Source organism: Hoplias malabaricus, chromosome 1 (genome assembly GCF_029633855.1).
Source record: "Hoplias malabaricus isolate fHopMal1 chromosome 1, fHopMal1.hap1, whole genome shotgun sequence".
Taxonomy (NCBI): Eukaryota; Metazoa; Chordata; class Actinopteri; order Characiformes; family Erythrinidae; genus Hoplias; species Hoplias malabaricus.
In genome coordinates this window covers 13,075,633-13,090,374 of record NC_089800.1, presented here as the reverse complement: position 1 = coordinate 13,090,374, position 14,742 = coordinate 13,075,633, and the positions used below count along the sequence as shown (strand labels likewise).

Genomic DNA, 14,742 nt, shown 5'->3' with positions numbered 1-14,742 from the left:
AACATCTCTGAAAAGGTATGACATTGAGTAATGAACCAGTGCAAAGCAACTCTAAAAACATGTATTTCTAATACTGGTTCAATCATTGGACAGAACAACCACACAAAAGTTAGATATTAGATTATATTACGTACTACAACGTATTTATGAATCTTTCAAACAGTAAATGAAGTATTTTGACACCTGATATTCTGACGTTTACCACTAATGCACTTCACCACTCTGCTTACATCTCCTTCCTCCACCCTGTGAAACACAAGGGGAACGGTCATCAATGACGGAGAACAATGAAAGATTCATTTCTCGTTCCGTCCGATTCACGCTCAGAAGGAAATGTCTCGGCTCATCATCGTGGAGAGAGAGACTTAACACTTTCGAATCACATTTCCAAGTTAGAAACTATAGAAATGATCCCTGAAAGTATAGTCCTAACTCAGCAACTCTCAGAGCTCCTCTCTTCTTTTCTGAGCCTCAGCTCTCACTGATGGTGAAGAGTCTCACTCAGTGCCGTTTATTCCGCTTAACCGCAGCATCTCAATCCCTACGTATTCACTTGTTTATATCTGAAATCCACCTTTTTTAAGGCAGCATTTTGACATTAAGGAACTTGTAACATTAGAGACAGACTTTAAATGCTGCAACGTGTAAGTGTGCTTTCAGGATTTGTGTACAATGCTCCCTCACCAGAAATATTAGAAGAGTTTGAATATATCTGAGAAAGCAAACAGGGTTTTATACAAGCTTTCAATACAGACATATACAGACCCAGCACCTCCCTCCCTATACTGCCTCAGTAGACAGCATTCCAGTCAATTCAGAAACAGCTATGAAATTCCACAGCTATGAAACAGATATGAAATGCTTCTAAACTACTAATGATGGCAAACTACCTACTGGCATTGTCTACCACCCCATATTACTGTATTATACACCAACACATTAGCAAATGGCTGTGTAAAAAGAGTAAGATACTAGTTACAATGTTTTTACCTCATACAAACATGAACCTAGCAATCTTATTACACGTGTGTCTGCTTTATTAATAACTGAAAAGTAATGAAATGGGGAATTCATTAAACAGCACAGAAAACCTACAGTGGGACTCTATAGTGTGTATGAGCAAAATAGACAGCCACCAGTGGGGCAATATTTTTCCCTCTGGTAGACAGATGACAATAACATGTTCTTATTAGAACCGCGACTCTGAAATGGACAAGTGGAAAAGTTAATGATGATGATGATGGTGTTTTTATTAGGGATGCAGAGCAACAGATATACTCTAACTGTGGATCTATAAAGTGCACGTATACAGTATGGCCAGTGGAGCTGAGAGAATGCAACATAGAGAAACAAAGAGTTGCTATTATTGTTATGGCTGCACATAAACATTTCTAATATTCTTATTCATCAATGATTCTCAAGTCCCCCCCATTCCTGATCAATAAAATGATACTCGTTTGTAGAGATATGTAATAACTTAAGATTTGTATCATCTCTCTTGCATTCTCTAAGACTGGGCTGTTAGTATATGCTTAGTTTTCATGTGGCAGTGCCTGTAACGGCCTCTAGGTGACAGTATGTCCATTTAAAATGTAATTTTAATATACATTCTCACATCGTTGTTGTTTCCTAAAATGAAATACATTTCAAAACGTATGTCCATTTTAAAAATCTTTGCATTGATCGTTTTCCAACATCTCTGAAAAAGTATGACATTGAGTAATGAACCAGAGCAAAGCAACTCTAAAAACATGTATTTCTAATACTGGCTCTGTCACTGGACAGAACATCAACACAAACGTTAGATGCTAAACTATATTATTAACGTACTAAAACTTTATCACGAATCTTTTTAATAGCAGTTAAAGTACTTCGCCTACACCTGATATTCTGACGTTTACCACTAATGCACTTCACCACTCTGCTCACATCTCCTTCCTCCACCCTGTGAAACACAAGGGGAACGGTCATCAATGACGGAGAGCAATGAAAGATTCATTTCTCATTCCGTCCGATTCACGCTCAGAAGGAAATGTCTCGGCTCATCATCGTGGAGAGAAAGACTTAACACTTTCGAATCACATTTCAAAGTTAGAAACTATAGAAATGATCCCTGAAAGTATAGTCTTAACTCAACAACTGTCAGAGCTCCTCTCTTCTTCTCTGAGCCTCAGCTCTCACTGATGGTGAAGAGTCTCACTCAGTGCCGTTTATTCCGCTTAACCACAGCATCTTAATCCCTACGTATTCACTTGTTTATATCTGAAATCCACCTTTTTTAAGGCAGCATTTTGACATTAAGGAATTTGTAACATTAGAGACAGACTTTAAATGCTGCAACGTGTAAGTGTGCTTTCAGGATTTGTGTACAATGCTCCCTCACCAGAAATATTAGAATAGTTTGAATATATCTGAGAAAGCAGACAGGGTTTAATACAAGCTTTCAGTACAGACATGTACAGACCCAGCACCTCCCTCCCTATACTGCCTCAGTAGACAGCATTCCAGTCAATTCAGAAACAGCTATGAAATGCTTCTAATGATGGCAAACTACCTACTGGCATTGTCTACCACCCCATATTACTGTATTATACACCAACACATTAGCAAATGGCTGTGTAAAAAGAGTAAGATACTAGTTACAATGTTTTTACCTCATACAAACATGAACCTAGCAATCTTATTACACGTGTGTCTGCTTTATTAATAACTGAAAAGTAATGAAATGGGGAATTCATTAAACAGCACAGAAAACCTACAGTGGGACTCTATAGTGTGTATGAGCAAAATAGACAGCCACCAGTGGGGCAATATTTTTTACTCTGGTACACAGATGACAATAACATGTTCTTATTAGAACCGTCACCCTGAAATGGACAAGTGGAAAAGTTAATGATGATGATGATGGTGTTTTTATTAGGGATGCAGAGCAACAGATATACTCTAACTGTGGATCTATAAAGTGCACGTATACAGTATGGCCAGTGGAGCTGAGAGAATGGAACATAGAGAAACAAAGAGTTGCTATTATTGTTATGGCTGCACATAAACATTTCTAATATTCTTATTCATCCATGATTCTCAAGTCCCCCCCATTCCTGATCAACAAAAGGACACTCGTTTGTAGAGATATGTAATAACTTAAGATTTGTATCATCTCTCCTGCATTCTCTAAGACTGGGCTGTTAGTATATGCTTAGTTTTCATGTGGCAGTGCCTGTAATGGCCTCTAGGAGATAGTATGTCCATTTAAAATGTAATTTAAAAAAAAAAATACATTCTCACATCGTTGTTGTTTCCTAAAATGAAATACATTTCAAAACATATGTACACTTTAAAAAATCTTTGCATTGATCGTTCTCCAACATCTCTGAAAACGTATGACACTGAATAATGATCCAGTGCCAGACAACACTAAAAACATGTATTTCTAATATTTCTAATTCACACAAACGTTAGATATTAGATTATATTATTAACGTACTAAAACTTTATCACGAATCTTTTTAATAGTAGTTAAAGTATTTCGCCTACACCTGATATTCTGACGTTTACCACTAATGCACTTCACCACTCTGCTCACATCTCCTTCCTCCACCCTGTGAAACACAGGGGGAACGGCCATTAATGACGGAGAGCAATGAAAGATTCATTTCTCGTTTCGTCCGATTCACGCTCAGAAGGAAATGTCTTGGCTCATCATCGTGGAGAGAGAGACTTAACACTTTTGAATCACATTTCAAAGTTAGAAACTATAGAAATGATCCCTGAAAGTATAGTCTTAACTCAACAACTCTCAGAGCTCCTCTCTTCTTCTCTGAGACTCAGCTCTCACTGATGGTGAAGAGTCTCACTCAGTGCCGTTTATTCCGCTTAACCGCAGCATCTCAATCCCTACGTATTCACTTGTTTATATCTGAAATCCACCTTTTTTAAGGCAGCATTTTGACATTAAGGAACTTGTAACATTAGAGACAGACTTTAAATGCTGCAACGTGTAAGTGTGCTTTCAGGATTTGTGTACAATGCTCCCTCACCAGAAATATTAGAATAGTTTGAATATATCTGAGAAAGCAAACAGGGTTTTATACAAGCTTTCAATACAAACATATACAGACCCAGCACCTCCCTCCCTATACTGCCTCAGTAGACAGCATTCCAGTCAATTCAGAAACAGCTATGAAATTCCACAGCTATGAAACAGATATGAAATGCTTCTAAACTACCAATGATGGCAAACTACCTACTGGCATTGTCTACCACCCCATATTACTGTATTATACACCAACACATTAGCAAATGGCTGTGTAAAAAGAGTAAGATACTAGTTACCATGATTTTACCTCATACAAACATGAACCTAGCAATCTTATTACACGTGTGTCTGCTTTATTAATAACTGAAAAGTAATGAAATGGGGAATTCATTAAACAGCACAGAAAACCTACAGTGGGACCCTATAGTGTGTATGAGCAAAATAGACAGCCACCAGTGGGGCAATATTTTTTCCTCTGGTAGACAGATGACAATAACATGTTCTTATTAGAACCGCGACTCTGAAATGGACAAGTGGAAAAGTTAATGATGATGATGATGGTGTTTTTATTAGGGATGCAGAGCAACAGATATACTCTAACTGTGGATCTATAAAGTGCACGTATACAGTATGGCCAGTGGAGCTGAGAGAATGGAACATAGAGAAACAAAGAGTTGCTATTATTGTTATGGCTGCACATAAACATTTCTAATATTCTTATTCATCCATGATTCTCAAGTCCCCCCCATTCCTGATCAACAAAATGACACTCGTTTGTAGAGATATGTAATAACTTAAGATTTGTATCATCTCTCTTGCACTCTCTAAGACTGGGCTGTTAGTATATGCTTAGATTTCATGTGGCAGTGCCTGTAATGGCCTCTAGGTGACAGTATGTCCATTTAAATTGTAATTAAAAAAAAATACATTCTCACATCGTTGTTGTTTCCTAAAGTGAAATGCATTTCAAAACGTATGTCCATTTTAAAAATCTTTGCATTGATCGTTTTCCAACATCTCTGAAAAGGTACGACATTGAGTAATGATCCAGTGCAAAGCAACTCTAAAAACATGTATTTCTAATACTGGCTCTGTCACTGGACAGAACATTCACACAAACGTTAGATGCTAAACTATATTATTAACGTACTAAAACTTTATCACAAATCTTTTTAATAGCAGTTAAAGTATTTCACCTACACCTGATATTCTAACGTTTACCATTAATACACTTCACCACTCTGCTCACATCTCCTTCCTCCACCCTGTGAAACACAGGGGGAACGGTCATCAATGACGGAGAGCAATGAAAGATTCATTTCTCGTTCCGTCCGATTCACGCTCAGAAGGAAATGTCTCGGCTCATCATCGTGGAGAGAGAGACTTAACACTTTCGAACCACATTTCAAAGTTAGAAACTATAGAAATGATCCCTGAAAGTATAGTCTTAACTCAACAACTGTCAGAGCTCCTCTCTTCTTCTCTGAGCCTCAGCTCTCACTGATGGTGAAGAGTCTCACTCAGTGCCGAGAGGAAGGAGCCACACGCAGCATTTTAATTCATATTCACTTGTTTATATTAGAAATCCACTCTTTCTGGAGATAACGCTAATATTTCGGTAGTTTTCTGACCTTTTGTGTTCGGTGAGAAAAACAACACAGAACTTTAAAACATTAAAGCGTCGATTTGGACAGAAGTGAACTTAAGTGTGTAAATATAACTGGCGGGAAACATCGGAAAGGTATGTTTAAAGTTTTTAAAAGTGTATAGTTCTATAAAACATATCCTCTTTCTGTGTATATATTACACTTGATTTTATTTCCCTTTCAGATCCCCCAAAATTAAATAAAGAAAGAAAATAAAAACAATATGACATCCAGTTTTTTTTTTATTGAAGAAAAATAAAATAGATCTGGGACAACAGTAATTACCACAATAATCACTTAATCAACAAACTCACCAACCAAACCTTTTTAAAGACTGAAAATGAAAGACACACCAAGGCTCTATTAGTGCCTGCCTTGCTCTATGTATCACTTATAGAGTCTTTCCAGAAACCACACCAGTATTGCTGTAGCGTATGTTGGGTGTTTAATCATACGCCACGATACCTTTGTGAATATATATTTAATACATATATTTATAGTTTGTGTTTATAGCGTTGACCTTATTCAAACTCCTATAATCTCTGATATTTGACTTAATGATATTAATTAAAGTTTATAATTGGCTTAAGTAATTAAAACGTTAATAATTAGACTGAGTGTCACACCTTGACACTTTCTGCTTTGTTTTCCTCTTCCATGTGCTCTGTTCGTTGTTTTCCTTCTCCTCACATGGCTTTGTTTATGTTCACTCGCTCCACCTCTTGTTCCGCCTCTCTGTAATTGTCCTCGTTATCTGTGTCAGGTGTGTCTAGTTAGTTCATGTATTTAAGCCCTCTTCCCTCACTTCCTGGTATCGGTCATTTTGTTCATCTCTTTGTTTGTTTCATGGTTTCATTGTGTTTGTTTCACGCTCACGTTTCTTCGTAGTGTTTCTCGTTTGTGGTTCCTCGTTCATTCCCTTACTCCTTTCGTGACCCTTTAGTTCGTTTGTGTTTTGTAATGTGTGATCTCTAGCTTGCCCTGTTTCCTGCTCGTTAATGTTATTTCGTGTTTCTCGTCTAGTTCGTTTGTTTTGTTATTTCTTTATTAAAATTCCGTGTTATAGCGAGTGTGTCCGCCTCCCTGAATCTACTCATCACACCACCCTGACAGAATGACCGATCCAAAAATGGACACAGCTAGCACGGACTACCCGTTTAAGAGAGGTGTAATTCGCCGTACCCCGTTCCGCAAAGATCCCGTGGAGGAGGCGTTGAAAGCGGCTTCAGAGTGGAGTCAACAGCTTCAGCGCATTTCCGGGGTGGTTCCTTTCCCCCGAACAGAAGACTCGATTCAGGAATCGAGTGATTCCTCCAGCGGGAATCGACGGAGCCGGAGGAGAAAGCAGGCTGAAAACCCAGCTCCAGAGAAGTACCCCCTCAGGTCCGGAGAGATTTTTGGGGGGGCGTTATGTACAAGGGCTGTTAGCCTCAGATCACAGGACATGAGAGATGAGGCTAACAGAGGCGCATCTCCGGGGGAACTAAGTTCAAAGAAGTCCCTCGAGAGTGCGCCCAAACCCGCTAAACCCTCAACTCGTGCTCGGCGAGCAGCACGAGCACCTGCCCCGCTGGGCGTTTTAACTCCCGCTCCCATAAAAGCGGCACCTCCGGCCGCTCCGGTTTCTGTAAGAGCGGCACCTCCGGCCGCGCCTCTCTTCATGCCCGCGGCACCTCCGGCCGCACCTGTCTCCTTGAGCGCAGCACCTCCGGCCGCGCCTGTCTCCCTGAGCGCGGTGCCTACGGCCGCGCCTGTCTTCCTCAGCGCGGCGCTTCCGGCCACGCCTGTCTCCAGGGACAACGTCGCAGATTCTTCTGCCTCCGTGGACGTCGTCGCTGGGACCCCAGTTCCTAATCACCGCTCTGCGCCCACTCCTGACATTCAGGAGAAGCTTACAGGCATCATGGCACGCCTGGAGCTCTCCTTGAAGGCGGCGCGTGCCTCTCCTGTCTTCATGAGAGCGACGCCCGCCTCTTCTGTTTCCGTGGACGACGTCGCAGATTCCTCTGCCTTCGTGGACGTCGTCGCACATCCTCCTGACTCCTTGGACGTCGTCGCAGTTCCGTCTGCCTCCGTGGACGACGTCGTCGCAGTTCCGTCTGCCTCCGTGGACATCGTCGTCGCAGTTCCGCCTGCCTCCTCGGACGTCGTCGCAGGGTCTCCAGTCTCCGTGAGTACGGCTCCCTCAGCTGCTCCTATCTCCGAGACTGTGGCCACGGCCGTTTCTACCCCTGAGACTGTGGCATCGGCCGTTTCTACTCCAGTGACTTTGGCTAAGGCCGTTTCTGCCCATGAGACTGTGGCTCCGGCCGTTTCTAAGCCAGTGACTGTGGCTCCGGCCGTTTCTAAGCCTGTGACTGTGGCTCCGGCCGTTTCTAAGCCTGTGACTGTGGCTCCGGCCCCAAGGACTTCGAGGCCAATCCCCAGAACTGTACCCAGGCTGGCACCTTGGACAGTCCCACAGACACATGCCAGTCCTGGGTACCACCCAGTTGTTTTTGTTCCTGTTTCTGTTCCTGTTCTGGTTCCTGTCTCTGTCCTTGTCCCTGTGCCTTTGTCTGTTTTTGTTTCTATTCCGGTCCCTGTCACCGTGTTTGTTTCAGTTCCTGTTAATGTCATGGTCCCTGTTCCCTTGCCTCATGTCCAGTTCCCAGTTAAACCCTTTGTCCAGTCTCATGTCAAATTCCCTGTTAGTCCTCTTCAGTCCTCTGTCCAGTCACGTGTATCTGCTCCTGTTTTGTCTCAGTCCCCGTTCAGTGTTCAGCCCAAGGTCCAGTCACGTGTGTTTTCTCCTGCCTATTCTCCGTCTCTTCTCTCTAGTCCTGTCCGATGTCCGTTTAAAGTCTAGTTCCTTGTTCCCTTTTCCATTCTGAGTCTTTTCTAGTTTGTCTTGTTTCTTCTGGCCCCCTCCTGCGCCAGCTCCTGGAGAGTCTCGTTTTTCGCGCTCCGGGAGTTGCGCGTCTTGGGGGGGGGCGTCTGTCACACCTTGACACTTTCTGCTTTGTTTTCCTCTTCCATGTGCTCTGTTCGTTGTTTTCCTTCTCCTCACATGGCTTTGTTTATGTTCACTCGCTCCACCTCTTGTTCCGCCTCTCTGTAATTGTCCTCGTTATCTGTGTCAGGTGTGTCTAGTTAGTTCATGTATTTAAGCCCTCTTCCCTCACTTCCTGGTATCGGTCATTTTGTTCATCCCTTTGTTTGTTTCATGGTTTCATTGTGTTTGTTTCACGCTCACGTTTCTTCGTAGTGTTTCTCGTTTGTGGTTCCTCGTTCATTCCCTTACTCCTTTCGTGACCCTTTAGTTCGTTTGTGTTTTGTAATGTGTGATCTCTAGCTTGCCCTGTTTCCTGCTCGTTAATGTTATTTCGTGTTTCTCGTCTAGTTCGTTTGTTTTGTTATTTCTTTATTAAAATTCCGTGTTATAGCGAGTGTGTCCGCCTCCCTGAATCTACTCATCACACCACCCTGAAACTGAGAATGAATAATAATCAAGCTAATGTGAGTACGTCAGGATTTTCAGAAGTTCTAATGAACAAACTGCACACACTGTTATTTCAAATAATGAAAGCTTTATTAACAGAAGAAAGATATTTGATTAACATAGCATAACCTTGTAATCTCACGGCGTCACCACAGGGTAGACCGATTCGAGCTTAAAGGTGAGCTAGGCACTTCTGGCTTGTGACTAAAGTGTTGCTAACTAAGGTTTAATTAATACAAAATTTATCAAGAAACTTGATTCGATTTTCAGCTCTGGAAATGCATAAGTTTAGCTTACTTTTTCGTCGATTTTCACCACTCGTTTGGATGCAGAGGCTCTCTGAGTTCCTGGGAGTGAAGGCGTCTCACTTAGTCTCGCGGTTTTTACCGCAGAAGCGTCCAGGCTGAGTCAGCGTGGAGGTCCTTCTTCGTTGGTTGAGTTGTCTCGGGCGTACCTGGAGTGTGATGACGCAGGCGGCAGGATCCTCTCTTCCGCTTTCTGTCCAGAGTGGGAGGGTCCAAAGTATGGAAGTCTTGGACGAAAGGTTCGCTAGTTACTGCAGCTCCAGAACTGAAAATCGATTCAATAAACTCACTTATTCTAAGACTTTCTGGTATCTCGGCAATGTTTCCTTACTCTGGCCACGAATAAGTTCACCTGCTTTGATCAGTCGTGAGATTAAACTTAGATTGGGCTATAAGACATAAACACGATTAAAAGAAAAGAAGATATTCGAATCATTCGACGCGTTATTAAAACTTCATACTATGAGCTAATTCAAGACGTCTTCTGGAAGCTTTGATGAAGTCTGAGAGTTTTCTTTGTCTCGTCGGCTGGAGAAAGCGTCTCTTTGTTGTTTCAAAGTTTCTCGGATCTTCTCGTTGTTGTTGTCGTCGGCGTCCTCTCTTTTCTGCTTTATTTCGTGGTCCGTTACTTCTGTCGAGCTCTCAGGACTGCTGTCGAGCTCTCGTAACTGAATTGTGAGCAGTCGAGCCGCTGTTTTTCAAAGTCAGCGCGATCACGCCCTAACGGGAGGCGTCCTTTCCTGATTGGGCACAAGTTCAGCCTCACGTGACTCTCGCGAGGGAGAGAGAGTAGGAGGGGGTTTGAATCAGTGATTCGCACAGAAATAATATAAATTTCGCGTATCGAAATTCTTATACCTGTTATCAATATATAACAATGAGTACACTGGACTGTTAGCATCCAACATCCACATAAGATCCCATCTTGGGTACGTTGTTTTACGTCCAATTCATGATGATACGCTGGAAAAGAATATTAATCCGTTTTCTCTATTTCAGAGACAGAACTTCTTTTCATGATAGAAACAATCAACAATATACGTCATTTCATTAGAAGATAGGCATTCATCTGAGGGTACAGAAAGTGACATTAATACATTTGTTTATACACATTTAATCAGAGTTTGACTATTTTCCGCTATTGTTTTAGGCGACCCCGAGCGAGGCGTAGTTTCGCCAGTGTCCATTTGGGGTCGCTGTTGGTCCATGTGTAGGTTGTCGTGTAGATGAGTCAATGGGGTTCAACTCGAGGTCACCCCTTCTAAACATCTGCTGATTCCCGTGGGAGATAATGAGAGACATTGAGGTGCCACTTCGTCATAAAAGGGATTATAACCCTTTCCTTTTGTTTGAGGTTCCTGTCTTTTAGAAGCATCGTAAAATCGGTTATCTCGACAGTTCCTGGCCATGTGTTACTTTAAAGTGTTCTTAGGTGGGTGCGTGTGTGTGGGGGCTGCAAGGCCTTTGCCCCACCGCGGGCACAAACAATCCTGTGGAATGTGACTTGGTCGCAGACGAAAGGTCTTCTTCAGAATGGAAAAGTTTTAATTCAAAACTTTTCGTTTCTTCATTTCGATCTGGTTATCTGGTATTCGGTCCATACTCCACTACATTGCATTAACAGGTAAAAACCCCTGACTTATTGTAATTAAAATGTATCATCATGATATGATGAACAGCAGTCACAAATGAGACTAAAATAGAAATAAAATTAATTATAATGAAGAAATTGCTCAAATAGAAAACAACATTTGACCACTAAAGGTACTATGGTGAAACCAATTGATGATGATGATGGTGTTTTTATTAGGGATGCAGAGCAACAGATATACTCTAACTGTGGATCTATAAAGTGCACGTATACAGTATGGCCAGTGGAGCTGAGAGAATGGAACATAGAGAAACAAAGAGTTGCTATTATTGTTATGGCTGCACATAAACATTTCTAATATTCTTATTCATCAATGATTCTCAAGTCCCCCCATTCCTGATCAACAAAAGGACACTCGTTTGTAGAGATATGTAATAACTTAAGATTTGTATCATCTCTCTTGCATTCTCTAAGACTGGGCTGTTAGTATATGCTTAGTTTTCATGTGGCAGTGCCTGTAATGGCCTCTAGGAGACAGTATGTCCATTTAAAATGTAATTTAAAAAAAAATACATTCTCACATCGTTGTTGTTTCCTAAAAAGAAATGCATTTCAAAACGTATGTCCATTTTAAAAATCTTTACATTGATCGTTCTCCAACATCTCTGAAAATGCATGACATTGAGTAATGATCCAGTGCAAAGCAACTCTAAAAACATGTATTTCTAATACTGGCTCTGTCACTGGACAAAACAACCACACAAACGTTAGATGCTAGACTAAATTATTAACATACTAAAACTTTATCACGAATGTTTTTAATAGCAGTTAAAGTATTTCGCCTACACCTGATATTCTGCCGTTTATCACTAATGCACTTCACCACTCTGCTCACATCTTCTTCCTCCACCCTGTGAAACACAGGGGGAACGGTCATCAATGACGGAGAGCAATGAAAGATTCATTTCTCGTTCCGTCCGATTCACGCTCAGAAGGAAATGTCTCGGCTCATCATCGTGGAGAGAGAGACTTAACACTTTCGAATCACATTTCAATGTTAGAAACTATAGAAATGATCCCTGAAAGTATAGTCCTAACTCAACAACTCTCAGAGCTCCTCTCTTCTTCTCTGAGCCTCAGCTCTCACTGATGGTGAAGAGTCTCACTCAGTGCCGTTTATTCCGTTTAACCGCAGCATCTTAATCCCTACGTATTCACTTGTTTATATCTGAAATCCACCTTTTTTAAGGCAGCATTTTGACATTAAGGAACTTGTAACATTAGAGACAGACTTTAAATGCTGCAACGTGTAAGTGTGCTTTCAGGATTTGTGTACAATGCTCCCTCACCAGAAATATTAGAATAGTTTGAATATATCTGAGAAAGCAGACAGGGTTTTATACAAGCTTTCAGTACAGACATATACAGACCCAGCACCTCCCTCCCTATACTGCCTCAGTAGACAGCATTCCAGTCAATTCAGAAACAGCTATGAAATTCCACAGCTATGAAACAGATATGAAATGCTTCTAAACTACTAATGATGGCAAACTACCTACTGGCATTGTCTACCACCCCATATTACTGTATTATACACCAACACATTAGCAAATGGCTGTGTAAAAAGAGTAAGATACTAGTTACAATGTTTTTACCTCATACAAACATGAACCTAGCAATCTTATTACACGTGTGTCTGCTTTATTAATAACTGAAAAGTAATGAAATGGGGAATTCATTAAACAGCACAGAAAACCTACAGTGGGACCCTATAGTGTGTATGAGCAAAATAGACAGCCACCAGTGGGGAAATATTTTTCCCTCTGGTAGACAGATGACAATAACATGTTCTTATTAGAACCGCGACTCTGAAATGGACAAGTGGAAAAGTTAATGATGATGATGATGGTGTTTTTATTAGGGATGCAGAGCAACAGATATACTCTAACTGTGGATCTATAAAGTGCACGTATACAGTATGGCCAGTGGAGCTGAGAGAATGGAACATAGAGAAACAAAGAGTTGCTATTATTGTTATGGCTGCACATAAACATTTCTAATATTCTTATTCATCAATGATTCTCAAGTCCCCCCCATTCCTGATCAACAAAAGGACACTCGTTTGTAGAGATATGTAATAACTTAAGATTTGTATCATCTCTCTTGCATTCTCTAAGACTGGGCTGTTAGTATATGCTTAGTTTTCATGTGGCAGTGCCTGTAATGGCCTCTAGGAGACAGTATGTCCATTTAAAATGTAATTTTAATATACATTCTCACATCGTTGTTGTTTCCTAAAATGAAATACATTTCAAAACGTATGTCCATTTTAAAAATCTTTGCATTGATCGTTTTCCAACATCTCTGAAAAGGTATGACATTGAGTAATGAACCAGTGCAAAGCAACTCTAAAAACATGTATTTCTAATACTGGCTCTGTCACTGGACAGAACATTCACACAAAAGTTAGATATTAGATTATATTACGTACTACAATGTATTTATGAATCTTTCAAACAGTAAATGAAGTATTTTGACACCTGATATTCTGACGTTTACCACTAATGCACTTCACCACTCTGCTCACATCTCCTTCCTCCACCCTGTGAAACACAAAGGGAACGGTCATCAATGACTGAGAGCAATGAAAGATTCATTTGTTGATCCGTCCGATTCACGCTCAGAAGGAAATGTCTCGGCTCATCATCGTGGAGAGAGAGACTTAACACTTTCGAATCATATTTCAAAGTTAGAAACTATAGAAATGATCTCTGAAAGTATAGTCTTAACTCAACAACTTTCAGAGCTCCTCTCTTCTTCTCTGAGCCTCAGCTCTCACTGATGGTGAAGAGTCTCACTCAGTGCCGTTTATTCCGTTTAACCGCAGCATCTTAATCTCTACGTATTCACTTGTTTATAACTGAAATCCACCTTTTTTAAGGCAGCATTTTGACATTAAGGAACTTGTAACATTAGAGACAGACTTTAAATGCTGCAACGTGTAAGTGTGCTTTCAGGATTTGTGTACAATGCTCCCTCACCAGAAATATTAGAATAGTTTGAATATATCTGAGAAAGCAAACAGGGTTTTATACAAGCTTTCAATACAGACATATACAGACCCAGCACCTCCCTCCCTATACTGCCTCAGTAGACAGCATTCCAGTCAATTCAGAAACAGCTATGAAACAGATATGAAATGCTTCTAATGATGGCAAACTACCTACTGGCATTGTCTACCACCCCATATTACTGTATTATACACCAACACATTAGCAAATGGCTGTGTAAAAAGAGTAAGATACTAGTTACAATGTTTTTACCTCATACAAACATGAACCTAGCAATCTTATTACACGTGTGTCTGCTTTATTAATAACTGAAAAGTAATGAAATGGGGAATTCATTAAACAGCACAGAAAACCTACAGTGGGACTCTATAGTGTGTATGAGCAAAATAGACAGCCACCAGTGGGGCAATATTTTTTCCTCTGGTAGACAGATGACAATAACATGTTCTTATTAGAACCGTCACCCTGAAATGGACAAGTGGAAAAGTTAATGATGATGATGATGGTGTTTTTATTAGGGATGCAGAGCAACAGATATACTCTAACTGTGGATCTATAAAGTGCACGTATACAGTATGGCCAGTGGAGCTGAGAGAATGGAACATAGAGAAA

The 14,742-nt window shown here is 40.8% G+C and overlaps 6 non-coding genes across 6 annotated transcripts; all 6 read right to left on the bottom strand.

The window, feature by feature from the left end:
- Positions 1-216: 216 nt before the first annotated feature.
- Positions 217-430, bottom strand: LOC136670574 (small nucleolar RNA U3). Its single transcript, XR_010795637.1, has one exon. It is a non-coding gene; the product is annotated as a small nucleolar RNA U3 (small nucleolar RNA).
- Positions 431-1,915: 1,485 nt separating this feature from the next.
- Positions 1,916-2,129, bottom strand: LOC136670563 (small nucleolar RNA U3). Its single transcript, XR_010795636.1, has one exon. It is a non-coding gene; the product is annotated as a small nucleolar RNA U3 (small nucleolar RNA).
- Positions 2,130-3,569: 1,440 nt separating this feature from the next.
- LOC136670663 (small nucleolar RNA U3) lies at positions 3,570-3,783 on the bottom strand. Its single transcript, XR_010795645.1, has one exon. It is a non-coding gene; the product is annotated as a small nucleolar RNA U3 (small nucleolar RNA).
- Positions 3,784-5,271: 1,488 nt separating this feature from the next.
- On the bottom strand, positions 5,272-5,485 carry LOC136670541 (small nucleolar RNA U3). The gene has a single exon (XR_010795634.1). It is a non-coding gene; the product is annotated as a small nucleolar RNA U3 (small nucleolar RNA).
- A 6,455-nt stretch (positions 5,486-11,940) lies between these two features.
- LOC136670718 (small nucleolar RNA U3) lies at positions 11,941-12,154 on the bottom strand. Its single transcript, XR_010795650.1, has one exon. It is a non-coding gene; the product is annotated as a small nucleolar RNA U3 (small nucleolar RNA).
- Positions 12,155-13,632: 1,478 nt separating this feature from the next.
- On the bottom strand, positions 13,633-13,846 carry LOC136670740 (small nucleolar RNA U3). The gene has a single exon (XR_010795652.1). It is a non-coding gene; the product is annotated as a small nucleolar RNA U3 (small nucleolar RNA).
- Positions 13,847-14,742: the final 896 nt, after the last annotated feature.